Source organism: Tachyglossus aculeatus, chromosome 11 (assembly GCF_015852505.1).
Source record: "Tachyglossus aculeatus isolate mTacAcu1 chromosome 11, mTacAcu1.pri, whole genome shotgun sequence".
Lineage (NCBI taxonomy): Eukaryota > Metazoa > Chordata > Mammalia > Monotremata > Tachyglossidae > Tachyglossus > Tachyglossus aculeatus.
This window is the reverse complement of record NC_052076.1, coordinates 63078516-63093299: the sequence shown is the minus strand read 5'-3', so window position 1 is coordinate 63093299 and position 14784 is coordinate 63078516. Positions and strand designations below refer to the sequence as shown.

The 14784-nt window shown below is 41.0% G+C and overlaps 1 protein-coding gene across 5 annotated transcripts in view; it reads left to right on the top strand.

Moving 5' to 3' along the window:
• The first annotated feature begins 615 nt into the window (after positions 1 to 615).
• The window catches only part of LOC119934279 (zinc finger protein 536-like), a 358396-nt gene continuing 344227 nt past the window's right edge, over positions 616 to 14784 (top strand). For 3 of the 5 annotated variants that reach the window (XM_038753724.1, XM_038753721.1, XM_038753722.1), the window contains exon 1: positions 616 to 772. The gene's annotated coding sequence lies outside the window, so the exon portion shown is untranslated. Of the gene's footprint in view, positions 773 to 4312; positions 4356 to 10629; positions 10663 to 14784 lie in introns of those variants that run through there. The other 2 variants (XM_038753723.1, XM_038753725.1) reach the window with 2 other exon arrangements.

Sequence of the window (14784 nt, the reverse complement as noted above, 5' to 3'; positions counted from 1 at the left end):
CGCTTTCCTCCCCCCTCCCCCCCTCCAATCCCCTCTCCCCTCTCTCTCTCTCCCCCTTTCTCTCTTTTCTCCCTCTTCGTGGCAATCTCTCTCGGGCTGGATAAAAAATTCTTTAGTCAAAGGCAGGAATGCAAAGTAATGACAGGCGAGGGGGCTGATATATGTCTGAGTAACGAGTCTGACAATCAGAATGTGGCTCTTTGAGAATAGATAGATTTTAATAAGTGTGTTTACATGAGCTCAAGGTCAAGACCAAACTGCGCTGTGTTAAATGGTTTCTTAGTTGCCAGACAGAGAGAAAAAATGGACGATCACAGACCATTCTTTGTAGATTATTATATCAAGGGTTCAGCTTTTGGCTCATCAAAGCTAAATGCCGCAAGACCTATCTAGTTGCTGTGAATTATGCCAAGACGACAATGGAGAGCTTTTTTAATGGTACAATGCATTTCACCTACCAGATAGGGGGAGTCTAAGCTGAAAGATGCGAATGTCTTGTGATGTTGGGTGATCAGTATCAATGAACGGGGTGATTCTGAAAAGAGACAGATTAAAATAAAGCACTCTTTGCCTGGGATACGTTGGGGACAGTTAGAAGGGCTAAGCGGAGTAGGCAATGGTAACACTTCGGAGCTGTGCTTTTCCCCCTCAGCCCAAGAAAATGATCAAGTCAATCATGTGGACATGCTTCATTATTCATTGAACACAATCTTTTACAACGCTCCGTTTACGTGCTGGAGTTTCTCCCTACGCTTTGCTCTAAATGTTGAAGGTAAGGAAGACAAAGGTAAAAAAAGGGGGTTGCGGAGGCGCCGGGGAGGGAAAAGTGGGGAGACTCGCGGGGGGGCTGGGAAGGGAAGGGGGTGGGGGCTCCGGACAGTGGGACCCAGAGATGCCAAAGTGAGTTTGGGCTCTTTGGATTTCTTTTTTTTTTCCTGTCCTCATCGCAGCGAGGCCTGCCGTTTTCTCCCCCCACCCACCCTCCCACCCCCCAGCGATTTTTTTTTTAAATACAGTGTAATTAAATATCCATAGCTGTGACGTTTGCAAGAAATGCTGTCAAGGGAAAAGGGAGAAAATTCTGAAAGGAGCCGAGGAGCCATTGAACGGCGCTGTAGAACTTAGCCTGGAGAGAGGACTTGGGCTGTCTCACCCCCCGCCCCCAGGCTCTCCCCCAAACCGTTACTTTGCAGAAGAGTTGTCCCGGATTCTCAGGCTGCAGCTCCAAGGGAGCGCTTCCTTGTGCACCCCAATTTCCAGGTCTTCCCCCTCCCACCCCCCAAACACACACACACACACACACACCCCAGCTCCACGCCCAGCCAACCCGAGCTCAAGTTGCAGGAGAAAGTTTTGCAAGGGGCGGGCGTGGGGGCATCACTTAGAGGAAGGGGGGAAATTGGAAAAACTGTTGCCCGGTAAACTTTTGCAAAAGTGACTTTAAACAATCCCCCTCCTGCAACACACACGCACACACTCCTCTCCCTCCCTCGCTTCCTCGCAGAATTCCGGCTCCGCCGGAGTGTAATTTGTAACCATTTTTTTTTTTTTTAATCAAAGTTAGCTGATGTATACCATGTGTCAAACTTGTGAGCTTCAAGTGCCGGAGAGACCTGCCATTTTGTGCTCTAATCGACCTCTTATGAATAGGGAGCCGTGCATAATGCTTTGAGGGAGCGTTATGACATTCAAGTCTGTGCACTAAATGTCAGCTCAGGTTTAAAACCTTTGAGCCAAGGTAGAGAACCCGCCTGGAAACGCCGCCCTGGAGCTTGGGAGCACCTATCATCCTCAAACACGGGGCTATTAAGTATTGATAGGGACATATATGTATGTATATATACATATATGTCCCCATCAATATATATAGTTGGTATATGTATATGCATATACATGTCTATCAATGCACCAGGAAAAATGAATAAAAGCAGAGTAACAGGTTATAGGGGAAACTTACATGGAAAGATTCAGAGATGGGGGAGAGAGTAGATTAGGCCCCCAAATGTGTTGGATTTGGGATGGGAGGAGGGGGCTGCAGGACCAGTGAAGGAGGATGGCCGAGGGTGGGAAGAGAAGAAGTGGGGGGGCTTAGGAGGGATTTGGGGAGTAGGGGGTGTAGGATGGAGGAGAGGGCGCCTTGGGAAAGTGTGCCGATCTTTTTTTTTTTTTTTTCTTCTTCTTCCCACTTCGGCTCAGATGCGTGGCTGGGGCTGCTCTGATCTGGGCTGATATCCCGCTGAATTGCCTCGTGAATTATTTTGCAAAGATGAAGTATTGAGGAAAACAGTCGTAGGCGGGTCTCGGGATATATTTTAGGAAAAAAAAAAGAGAGAGAGAAAGAGAGAGAGAGAAGCTTTTCTTTGATGATGAGTAGGAAAGAATCCAGATCTCAATGCGCCCATCTGTTGCAGTTTTGCAAATAATTTAAAATATAGATATCTATGTATATATATGTATGTATATATATATACATTATATATATATATATATATAATGTGAGGGGAGGTTGAAACACAGACGCCAGCGAACTAAAAAAAAAAACAACAGAAAGAAGGTGGGGGGAGGGTGGAAAGGATCGGGCTTTTTTTGGTCTCTAGCTCTTCCAGGGAAACTACAGCAGAGATTTCACTGGGGACAGGTGGAAAGTTAAGTTTTTTTGACTTCTGCATCCTGATCGTTGTGAGTCGGTGACTGCTATCTGTCTCTTGGCGAAATATTTAGACAATCCAGTGGGGTTTGGTAAATGTTTGTCTTTTTTTTTTTTTTTTAGGGGAGGAGGGTGGGGATTGAGGGGGTGAGAGGGGGGTGAGTTTTGTATTAAAATATGGGGGTGGGGGCTGGGAAGGGGAGGGGGGTAAGAAGCCTATTTATCTGGCTGGATGTTATTGTTTAAAGGGTTTTGTTTGGCGGATATTGTTATGTCTATAATAGTGTCTAGGAGGAGACGTGATTTGTCAGCTTTCTTCATTTTCACTTTAGCAGAAAATGAGCTGGGTAAGAGGAGTCTTTTGCAAACCAGACCCACAGAGCCTGCCCTGTTTGTTATTCAAAATGCATGGACAAACAATAAGAATACAAGGCATAGATAGCAGGCAGTTGTATGAAAACTGGTCTTGGTAGTCCCCCCCCCCCCCCCACTCCCTGAAGGCGTGTGTGTATATGTGTGTGATGTGTGTGTGTGTGTGTGTGTGTGTGTGTGTGTGTGTGTTACTACTGTCTATGCTATAACATGTAGTGCCCTTTCGGTGCTGTGCAGTTTAATATAAATCCAACAGGGGCTGTGTTGGCTGAGCTGCTCTGGCCCAGATGATCCAGATAGCAGTGGGTTAGCTACCCTTCCGGGCTGGTGGGATAGAAAGAATCAATCAATCAATCAATCAATCAATCAATCATATTTATTGAGCGCTTACTATGTGCAGAGCCCTGTACTAAGCGCTTGGGAAGTACAAATTGGCAACATAGAGAGACAGTCCCTACCCAACATTGGGCTCACAGTCTAAAAGAAGGCGGTGTGGGGGGTTGTGGGGGGGACACGACTATTTTTAAGTGTCATAATTAAGTTTAGAAGCCTTGTTTGGCCTCATTCACTCCACGAAACAAGGAGAACTGCCGTTTTTAGACTTGCTCCAAAGGGAATTGGCAAACTTGAGAAAGACCGGGAAAAAGTGGGGGGGGGGATGGAGTGTGTGTGTGTGTGTGTGTGTGTGTGTGTGTGTGTGTGTGTGTGAAACGAGCTCGGGAGGGGGTGATGATGGGGGAATTAGTCGAGAGAAGGGTGTTTCTTTCTGAGTTTGCTAAGTAACTATCTTTTTACTTGCTATGATCGGAATTGATTATTCCGGTGACAAGTTTTTTCTTTTTTTTCCCTCTTCTATCATTCAAATCTTTGTTCATTGTTCAGTGAGTGGAGTGGAAGGAGAGGGGGAGAAAGAGGGGGGGAAAGGAGACCAAAAGAGGGAGAGAAGAGAGGGAGGGAAAGAGACAAGGGATGGAGGGGGGGGGTGAGAGAGAGAGAAAACGATACCCTTAACTGGTTTGATGTTGAAATAGTAAACCTGACTGGGGAGGGTCTCTGGAAAAGTGGACATTGCAGCTTTAATTAACTTCAAGATGCTCATGCGACCAGGACCTGGCGTAATGGTGACGCTCCTTCATAAATCTGCCCAGTACAGTGTGTTGCATTGAACTATTACAGTAGCTTCGTCATACTGAATATTCACCACCTATCCCGGAGCAGATTTGCATAATTGGATCTTTTTTTTTTTCCTCCTCCTTCCTCCGTGAAACTTGTGTGCAAACCCAAGTGAAAATCGCGGCGATCTGCATGATTTAAAACGGTTCAAACATATTCCAAAGTAAGTGACCTGCATAAGTACATCAATAGGTTAAGTGCAAATACGATGAGAAGGGTTTCTGAAAGCTATACATTCCCTTTCTGGTCTCTGGGGTGGCTTCTCAAAAGCGGGATTTTTCTGTAGCCTCGGGGACTTTAGGTTTTCGGGCTGCTTTCATAACTTTTTCCTCCGACTTCTTAGGCAAGGTGAAGCTTTTGTACAATGTGTGTACCTGTAGCGATACTTTGAAAAAAAGATTTTTGACAAATTGTAAATCTGGATCTATGAATTTGTGGGTCTGTACTTAACAGTTACTGGGAAATCTAATGTGCTGCTCTTCATGTTAACTGATCACTCAGCGGTTCATCACTAAATACCTCCCTGCTACTCAAAGGTTATGATGTGTGTGTATGTGTGTATTTTAAAGGGAAAAGGGTGAGCTTTTCACTTTAAAAAATGCTCTAACTCTTAGTTGCTCATGGCAGATTGTCCATAGATTTGCCTCAAAACCGAAGCTCATTTAGGGATTGAGAAATCTTTTGCAAATACCATAAATCCTCTAGTTAAAGTGTATCTGTTACCATCCAACAATCCAGTCCTCGCTCGACTGGGTGGCTGGGTGTTGCTGTCTCGCAGGTTTAATTTTTTTTTTCTTTCATGGAGAGGGGACAACCTGGGGGAGAAGTCGTGTTTTGTGAAAATGAAATCCTAATTAAGAAATAAAATCATGGTGCAATTTTAGAGGGAGGGCGTAGACGCCCCTGTAAAAAGGGGTACAGTGACGCCAAAAACCCGGTTGAGTAAAAGTGCCTGGGGGTAACCCAAGTATTACACTATGTTTCTCTTCTCTGTGAATAGGCGCTTCTTGCTGAAGGCTGTTTTAGTTATGATGTCATTCTGATAGTGGAGAGCAAATGTCTCCTGATTCTACCATTAAACGCCTGGCTGATTTGCCTGATAATGATAGCATTGACGTCTTGCTCCTTGACAAATGCAAGCCCTACGAGTCCCTATGAATTAAGTTTTTCCCCCCTTAGATGAGAGGGCTAACTAGCGCTCAGACGCCCGAATACAGCAAGACTCTTACTTTGAGCCTTACCATTTATACAGCCTAAACGTTAACATCATTTCTGACCCCTTTCGCCGTTGATTTTTTCATTTCTTTAAAGTTTGATTCAACTTCAGAGGGTTTGGATTTGCACAAGAGCCACAAAGACACCATAAAACAAATCGTGTCTTAAATCCAATCCAGTTTCAATGAGTTTGTAGCCCAATACGTGGATTCGTATATTATGATGTCCAGAAATCCCAAATCTATCTAGCTGATCTTTACCTTGGAAACCTTACAGACATCTGTTCCTATTCTTTACTCCTTTAAGTGTGCCTTTATGTTAATATCACTGCAAGTAAACTGGATTTACTGTTGATTTCTTAATACTACACAATGATTTAAGCTTTCTTTTGATTTACTGTTCGAATCAAATTTGCATAAATGTGATGAAAATGAACTTAACATCTGGGCATATGAAAAAAGGTTAGTACTTCATATTTCATTTGCAGAGAGAGCCTCTCAAGTGTTTTCACCCTACACAGGTTTTGGTGAAACAGCTTCTGATGACATAGATGGAAATATGAAAATAATAAAAACCCGATAGAGAACATTTTCAATACAATTCCACTCACTTGGACCACTGCACTGACAAAGGTATTGTTCTCTGCCTGGAGTGCTTAACTTCTAAACACACTTAAGATCTCTAGCACTCAGCAAGTTAACTCTGCTGTCCAATACTGCCTTCACAGAAGACTTATATAATGAGGAGTCTGATTGTCATATTTGTGTCCATGCTAGAGGCCAGTAACCCATTCATTATAGGAGAGGAAAGTGAGAAGAGAGGAAGAGTATCAGTTTAGCTTCCAGCAGTGAAAGCAATGCTGAGATCAGAAATTGTGATCTGCAGAAGAGAAAGCTGACATATTATGTGGCTTACACACCGTGGGAACCCTAGGTGACCAAGGAAATTTACATTAGAACAGGCCTATAAAATGTACTAGCCCATTAAAAGACACTCAGATTTGTTCTGCGGAACAAACACAAGTTTATCTGGTATAAGGAAATCAGAGTTAAACATTTTTTTCTGAACATGGTTGCCTTTTGCTCAAAAGTTGGCTTTGAATTGCACAGGTGTCTTTAAAGTGCCTTGAATAAACAACAACAACAAAAAAAGCGCTCAAGGGAATATAGATGAACTTTTTTTAAAAAAGAGTATCATAAATGGAGAAAGCAAATAGATTTATTTTTTCAGCTTGAATGAGGACAATTACAGCCTTTTAACATCTTTGGATGTCGTCTTTTTACAAGCCTTGTGACTAAGCTGAACTCTCAATTTACATTTCTCTCTCAACATTAAGGGGGTTTATATAACCACATAACAGAATACTCCTCTTTGAGGACATTTTTTAAAAATCCTTGTCCTCATCGAGTTCCCTTCCAGCTGTACGACTCTATGTGACTCTGTCTTACATTTCCACTTCTAATCAGCCTGGAAGATGTTTGCTCTCATACGTATGGTGGCATTTTCATTTCTTCCTTTCATTGATTTGAGATCTTGGATTGGAGGTAGAAGAAAATTAATGTTCCCATATGACGACTCTCATGTGTTTTCTTTTTAAGATGGATTCTGGAGAAACCAAAAAGAAAATACAAATCTGTACTAGAGAAAGTCTCCCTGGCATTACATTGAAACAATTCTAGAGGAAAAAAGGTACATTTCCTGGAAAGAAAAAAAAATTACTAAGGCTAAAGTTGGGTAGTTTTGTAAGGACTTATTCCACGTTGATAATCACCCGAAAGACATTAAAATTATTATGATTGTTATTACTGTATTTCTTAGGCACTTAACTATGTGTCAAGCATTGTTCTAAGTGTTGGGGAAGATATAACTTAATCAGGTTGGACATAATCCCTGTTCCACGTGGGGTTCACAGTCTAAGTCAAAATGAATGCCCAGGTTGAGAGGTGAATAGTTAGATTAAATGGTTGTTGGATTTGGTGAGTAAATCTCAGAATTTGTGCCTGTGATGGAAATTCTGAAAATAGTTTCAACTAGGAGGACGGGCTGGGATTTGGATAGGCTGATGGACTGGTCCTCGAAGTCTAGTTTCCAGGGCAACATGGCAGTTACCTCTGACTCTCTCATTGGTGGCATCAGGAGTCCCAAGTCAAAGACCGAATGAATGCAAATGCTGCCAACTGACTGTCGATTCTAAATACTTTCAGTTTTAACTGGAGACTTGTTACTTTTGGCCCATACATCCATCAGTGAAGAATAATAATAATAGTAGGGATTGTCTCTCTTTATTGCTGTATTGTACTTCCCAAGTGCTTAGTACAGTGCTCTGCACAAAGTAAATACAATTGAATGAATGAATTCATGAACGAATAATTGTGGCATTCGTTAAGCACTTATTCTGTGCCAAGCACTTTTCTAAGTGTTGAGGTAGATACAAGATAATAAGGTCCCCCATGGGGCTCACAGTCTAAGTAGGAATCAATCATATTTATTGAGTGCTTACTTTGTGTAGAGCTCTATAGTAAGTGCTTAGAAGAACACTCTCCAAAGCTCTCCATCACCTTGCCCCCTCCTACATCACCTCCCTTTTCTCCTTTTACAGCCCAGCCTTCACACTCTGCTCCTCTGGTGCTAACCTTCTCACTGTCCTTCGTTCTCTCCTGTCCCCCCATCGACGCCCGGTCCATGTCCTACCTCTGTCCTGGAATGCCCTCCTTTCTCAAATCTGCCAAACTAGCAAACTTCCCCCCTTCAAAGCCTTATTGAAAGCTCACCTCCTCCAGGAGGCCTTCCCAGACTAAGCCCCCCTTTTGGTCTGCTACCCTTCCCCTCCCCATTGCCTCAACTCACTCTCTTTGCTCTACCCCCCATCCCAGCCCCACAGCACTTGTGTCTATATGTCCATATTTATAATGATAATTCTATTTATTTTTATTAATGATGTGTATATATCTATAATTCTGTTTATTTATAATGATGCTACCGCTGCCTGTTAACTTGTTTTGATGTCTGTCTCACCTCTTCTAGACTGTGAGCCCACTGTGGGCAGAGATTGTCTCTGTTGATGAATTGTACTTCCCAAGCGCTTACTACAGTGCTCTGCATGCAGTAAACATTCAATAATACGATTGAAAGAATGAATGAATGAACACAGTAGCGTTAATAGACACAATCTCTACCCTCACAGATTTTACAGTCTAGTCATGGGGTTTACGGTCTAGCAGGGCTCTGATCCTGCATTTTTCACCAGGCTATCACCAGCAGAGAAGCAGTGTGGCCTATCAGAAAGAGTATGGGTCTGGAAGCCCGTGGACTTGAGTTCTAATCCTGACTTTGCCACTTGCCCGCTGTGGGACCTTGGACAAATCATTTAGCATCTCTGGGCCTCAGTTTCCTCATCTGTAAAATGGGGACTCAATCAATACCTGCTTTCCCTCCCACTTAGACCATGAACCTCAGCTGACAGGGACTTCATCCTATCTGTGTATACTGTACCTACCCTAGCACTTAGTATGGTGCTTAACACAGATTAGGTACTTAAAATATACTATCATTGTAATCATTATTCTACTTATTATTATTTCTGGGACACCTGTAAAATACCAAAAATACTAAATTATATATATTATCTGGATTTACATTCTTATATATATTATCTGGATAGGGTGGGACAGCAATGTTTTGGTCCAGGATTTTAGAAGGGTACACATCAATTAATCAGTAGTACAGTCAATTCTTCTATAAGATGGGTATTCATTACGCACTTTGGATTGAAGACTCTTGAGGAGTTAGGAAATGTCCTTCCCACAATGTCTCTGGGACAAAAGCTCTGTGAGGTGTGGAAAGAAGTAGCTTTATGCATGTTTGTGACATTAATCAATATGGGATTGTAAGGGAGTTTTCAAAAATGCGAAGTTTTTCAGAAACACCCCACCACCTCATCATGGTATAGGAGAACTGATTGTATTTATTGACTTTAATAATAGTAATAATAATTATAATGGTACTTGTCAAGCACATACTATGTGCCAGGCACTTTTTTAAGCACTGGGATAGATACAAGTTAATCAGGTTGTCACTATCCCACATGGGGCTCACATTCTTATCCCCATTTTACAGATGAGGTAACTGAGGTACAGAGAATTTAAGTGACTCGCTCAAGGTCACACAACAGACATGTGGCAGAGCAGGGATTAAAAACCTGGTCCTTCTGACTCCCAGGCCAGTGCTCTGTCCATTAAGTAATGCTGCTTCTACAGTAAGCACTGCTGCTTCTACTGTATGCAAGAGACAAGGAAAAGGGCGGTGTTTACCAACTCTATTGTATTGTACTCTCCTAAGCACTTAGCAACGGTTCAATAAATACCACTGAGGGATTGTTCCAAGTGCTTGCAGAGAAGCGGAAGACCTGATCCCTAACTTTAAGAAGCTTACAATCTAATCGGAGAGGTAGACAGAAATAAAGCATCTACAAATAGAGGGAGCAGGAGGAAGGTGTGCATAGGGGAGGCTATTTATAAAGAATTTAGTTGAATAAGCCTCTGGGGGACCCTTCTTAAAAAAGGAACTGTGTAATAGAAATCCTTGGGAAGTTAACGCAGAAAGCAGGGAAATGGTGAAAAAGCACATCCAAAACTTGATCTGCTGGTATCCTACCCCTTTAAATGCTAGGCTACGAACTCTTCTTCTAAACTGTAAGCTCCTGTGGTCAGGTAATGTGTCTAGCGACTGTGTTATATTGTACTCTCCCAAGCGCTTAGTACAGTGGTCTGCACAGTAGGTGCTCAATAAATTGATGGATTGATTGATGGGTTAGCTGCTGACTCTGCTTTGCCCAGGAGATCCATTTCAAGGAATGCTCTTTGTGTTTAGAGGGCAGCATTGTAAAATGAAGTGAATTTATCCTCTGTCCCAGCCTCAGAATAGGTTATGGTTCTCGGCTACAGGTCTGGATGGGTCGTTTTAGCTTTCCTTGCTTGGTTCCGGCCTTGGTTTTGGTTTTGGTTTTAATCAGTTGTGTTATGTGATGAGTTTTTTCATCCACCACATTTTAGACTCTCTCTGTGACTCTTCCTGCCCCCTTTGGCTTACTCATCTGAGAAGGTCCTGACCGAACCTCCTCCGAGGTCTTCTGAACTCATCAAAACCTCTTGATCGGCTGGAGAGATGCTTAGTGGTCCACAACCCAGGATTCCACGCTCCTGGGAAAGAGTAGTGTCTCTGCAGCTGACAGCCTCAGAGATTTGGGAATTCATAAGGTAGGACCCTGCTGGGAGATCTCTGAACTGACCTTGACGTTGTTTTTCTAAATGAGATCTTCGACTTCCTTTCTGTTAGTTCATTTTTGCACTCTGAAAAAGGCCTCCAACTGTATCACATTGTTTCTTCTCTTTAGACATCATACACCAGTGTTCAAAGTGAGAATGTTTAGGCTGTAGGTGAGCGGCAAGTGGCTCCAAAGATAAAAGAGCATATGTACCCAGACTATCTCTGAAGCTGACCTATCTGATCAGGGCTGTTGGCAAAAGAAAACAGGTCAGAGCAATAGATACAGTTTCCCTCCTACACCCCTTATTCTTTAGATTGAGTCATTAAGGAAGAAAGGGGACTCTCTTTCTGAAAAAGGATATGTAGGGTGCACCGAAAGACTGGGGGAAGTTGAAATGAAAGGGCCTAGCTGAGTTGTTGATAAAGTGCCTTGTTTAAGAGAAGAAGAAAGGGGACTGAGAGTTAGGTGGCAGGAAGGGATATGGAACAGAAGAGGATTTGGTGCAAATACCTTTCTCCTATTATTAATCTATGGCTCCGCAATGAGATTAAATACCATTTTGGTAGAGAAAAGATGATCACCATAGGCCTGCACTGACATTCTCCTGAAAGTTCTGCATCTGAATAGTATAACCTTGATTACCCATTTTCTATTTCACTGATGCCCTTCATTACCAAGGTAGAGCTCATCTTCTAAAAGCATCTATTATAAACTCCTTCCCCTTTTCCCTTGTGCTGCTCCTTAGCCAAAAACCTCTCCTTGCCTAATGTTTGGGATAATCCTGTGCTTTATTAAGTTAGTTGCCCTTTTATTTCATTCACATCTGGAATTTTCAATCGAGCGTTTGTGACCGTTCCCAATTTTTTTTAAGCTTCTTTGTTGTTTCGTTATTGAAGTCACCAAAAGGAAAGATGAAGCCTTAGCTCTATTCAGATTGTAAAGACCAAAATATAGATTCCTCAAAAATCAAGGTTAATCACAGAAATGCCTATTCAGCCTTAATTATAGTGATATTACCATTACACTAAGCCCACAGCTCTCACATGCACGTAATTCCCATTGATTTTGATGGGATTTAGGTTCATGGAAGAGCTGTGGGATAGGGCCCCTAAGGGGTTTGTTCTTGCATTAATTCAAGGGACATTTATGTCTATAATTCCCATTAGCCGTAGTGTAAGTTACATATATAAATTCCTCAGGTATCAGAGAAGAAAATATTCTAGAGTCTTGATCTACCTTCCTTTATGCCATATCCTTTACGTAAGACAGCTTTAAAAAATTTTTAAAACTGATAATACTTTGACCTTAAGGTAGCTTTTTAAAATGTTAATTAAAGTATGTCCACTGACAAAACCATCACTAATTCAAGTTTGAAAACGAGATACTATATGCATACCAGTTCTTAAGGAGTTGAATATTGCATATATCATGATGACTAGAGAACACAGAGAGCTGAACTTGTAGTATCTGAATTTATACATATTTATATATACACAGATACATGCATTACTGTTATATATATATACTGATTTTTTCCACATTTAATATCATCTTTCAAAAATACAATAATACATGTGTCCCTAGCTAGCCAAGAAAAAAAAAAGTACTAATAATGATGGTATTTGTTAAGCGCGTATTGTGTGCCAAGCACTGTTCTAAGCGCTGGGGTAGATACAGAGTAATCAGGTTATTCCATGTAGGGCTCACACCTTCAATTCATCTTACAAATGAGGTAACGGAGGCACTGAGAAGTTAAGAGACTTGCCCAAGGTCACACAGCAAACAAGTGGCAGAGCCGCAATTTGAACCCATGCCCTCCGACTCCCAAGTCCGTGCTCTTTCCACTAAGCCATGTTGCTACTAGAAATATTTTTAAACCTTTAAAAGTATTAAAAGCCAAGTGAATCAAACTCTATAATACTATAAAGGACAGGTTTTCCTCCATAGAAGCCTATTGAACATTTCAAAATCCCATTGAAAATGCAAGTCAAGCCATTTAATTATATTAGCCATTCAACTAGGACTCTCGATTTTGAGGTTTGTTGTATGTTTGCTACCAGATGACTATTAGAGTCTAGAGCCTGGAAAAGAGTCGTGCTCACTATTGCAATATGGTCAAACCTGCTAATTAAACTCACCTCGTGATTTTTGAAACATCTATGAAGTTGTATTTTTTTTTAAAAGTTCAACTAAAGAGGTCAAATGTTAAGTTATGACCTTTGTCCAGTAGCAGAAGGAAAATTAAAAGGGTGAAAAAATAGTGGTGTGTGAAAATATCTCAGAAGTAAACAATGCTTTCTATTTCCAGATAGGGAAAGACAATCTTAAGAGTAGAGATTTTCCCCCAGTGCTCTTTCTGAAGGAGTTCTATCAGAGACACCTACTTTAATTTGGTAGTCTAATTTAGACTTCTGGCATTGAACGGTTGAAACACCCAACTGTTTGGAATGTTAATCTTCCCTGGACTCATCGTTTTAGATCCTAAAGGCCAGTCAGTCGGCCCTTGATTCTTTTTTCAGATCATGGATTTGATAACTTGTTATATGTTCTGTTTTTAGTTGATTTCCTCTCAATTCCCCCCCACTCCACACACCATCGGTGTAGTTTTAATAACCTATTCATTTATGTATCATGAGGATTTGCATGCAATAGATCATGGGAAAGTTTCAGGACAACCAAACTATCCTTCAGTTTTTTAAATGCCTTGCCAAGCTGTTCTTAAGCCTGCAGTTGTGTAAAGTTGAAGTCTTTTTCTGAAATACATGGTGATTTAAAGCTGTAATTCAGCATTATTTTCCAATAATGCCTACTTCCACCTGACTTAGATGGTTTTTCAAATAGGTTATAAATGATGTCACTATATTGAAGTTGTTCAAACTGAATATACATTTTTGTGGTTTATAAAATAATACAGGCCTAAGTATTTAAATTCTGTAGCATGCACCTTTGAGGGGCTGGACTTTGCATAAGCATTTAAGAAAGGCAATGATCTCCTTATGCCAAATATTATATTTGTGATTTAGGGCTGTGAAAAACTGGATGAGGAGGTGAATTTTGATAGGCGAGTAATTGACTATTGAAATAATGAATTTTTCATTAATTGTTTCCTCTCATTTATCAGAAAATAAACTTTATTCATTGTTGAATCCCTTCCTGGGACATGAATAGTTGACACAAGAATTCTAATCTCGTTATCGTTGGGGGTCCCAGTTAGGAAAACTTTTGAGCGGCTGCACAATCCCTGTCTTTATTTTTTTATCACATTATGGTACAGATAAAAATCAACTAATTTCTATGGGAGGGAGATCAAAATTCCCATCTTCAATAAAGTAATTTGTACTTTGATCTGGAGGGTGGTTATTTCCCAGCTGCCTAGTTACAGGAGTCAGAATTTAGAATGAAGAACTTAGTCCTTTTCACTTACTTCTGTTTCAGACTCGCCCCTTCGGACTTGCCCCATGCAGAGTCCTTTATGTGGCTATAGGATAGCTTTTGTGAGGTAAGGAGGGATCATTTCTTTCTATAGAAACCGGAGGACTTGTCAGAAATGGTCAATCCCAATGTAAAATCCTAATATGATTTGTCTTTTAATGTGCGTGCATTAATACTACACAGTCTTCAGTTCTTGTTTAGTCTAGTCATTGCTGGACAGCTAGGTGAAGGAGACTCTTGGTTAATTTTCAGTTATACAGTCAACACTTAACCCTTTGATTAACACTGTAAGAGTTCATGCATTTTTTGATTTGTTGCACCATCATTTCTAAATTGGAAGATGCCAAAGTGGCATTTTCTCTCTCTTTTTCATTGTTGATCAAGTGTGTGTTATGAAAAACCCTTGAAAGCTAAGATATTAAACATTTTTAAATTACTACTTTTTTTTCGCTTGGGAAGTTTTGTTGGATCTAAAACACAAATGTAACCTTGAAGAACTTGTAATATTTACTTTATGTGTCAAGACAAATGTTTTGGAAATAAAGATAGTCCAGTTCACAGAAAGGTGTATGACAGCAATTTAAATAACTCCCTGGAAAAGCACTGTGACTCCTCTTTGAATCCCTCCTAACTGTTTATTGGGCACATTTGCAATGAAATTTTTCCTCTCATTATTTAC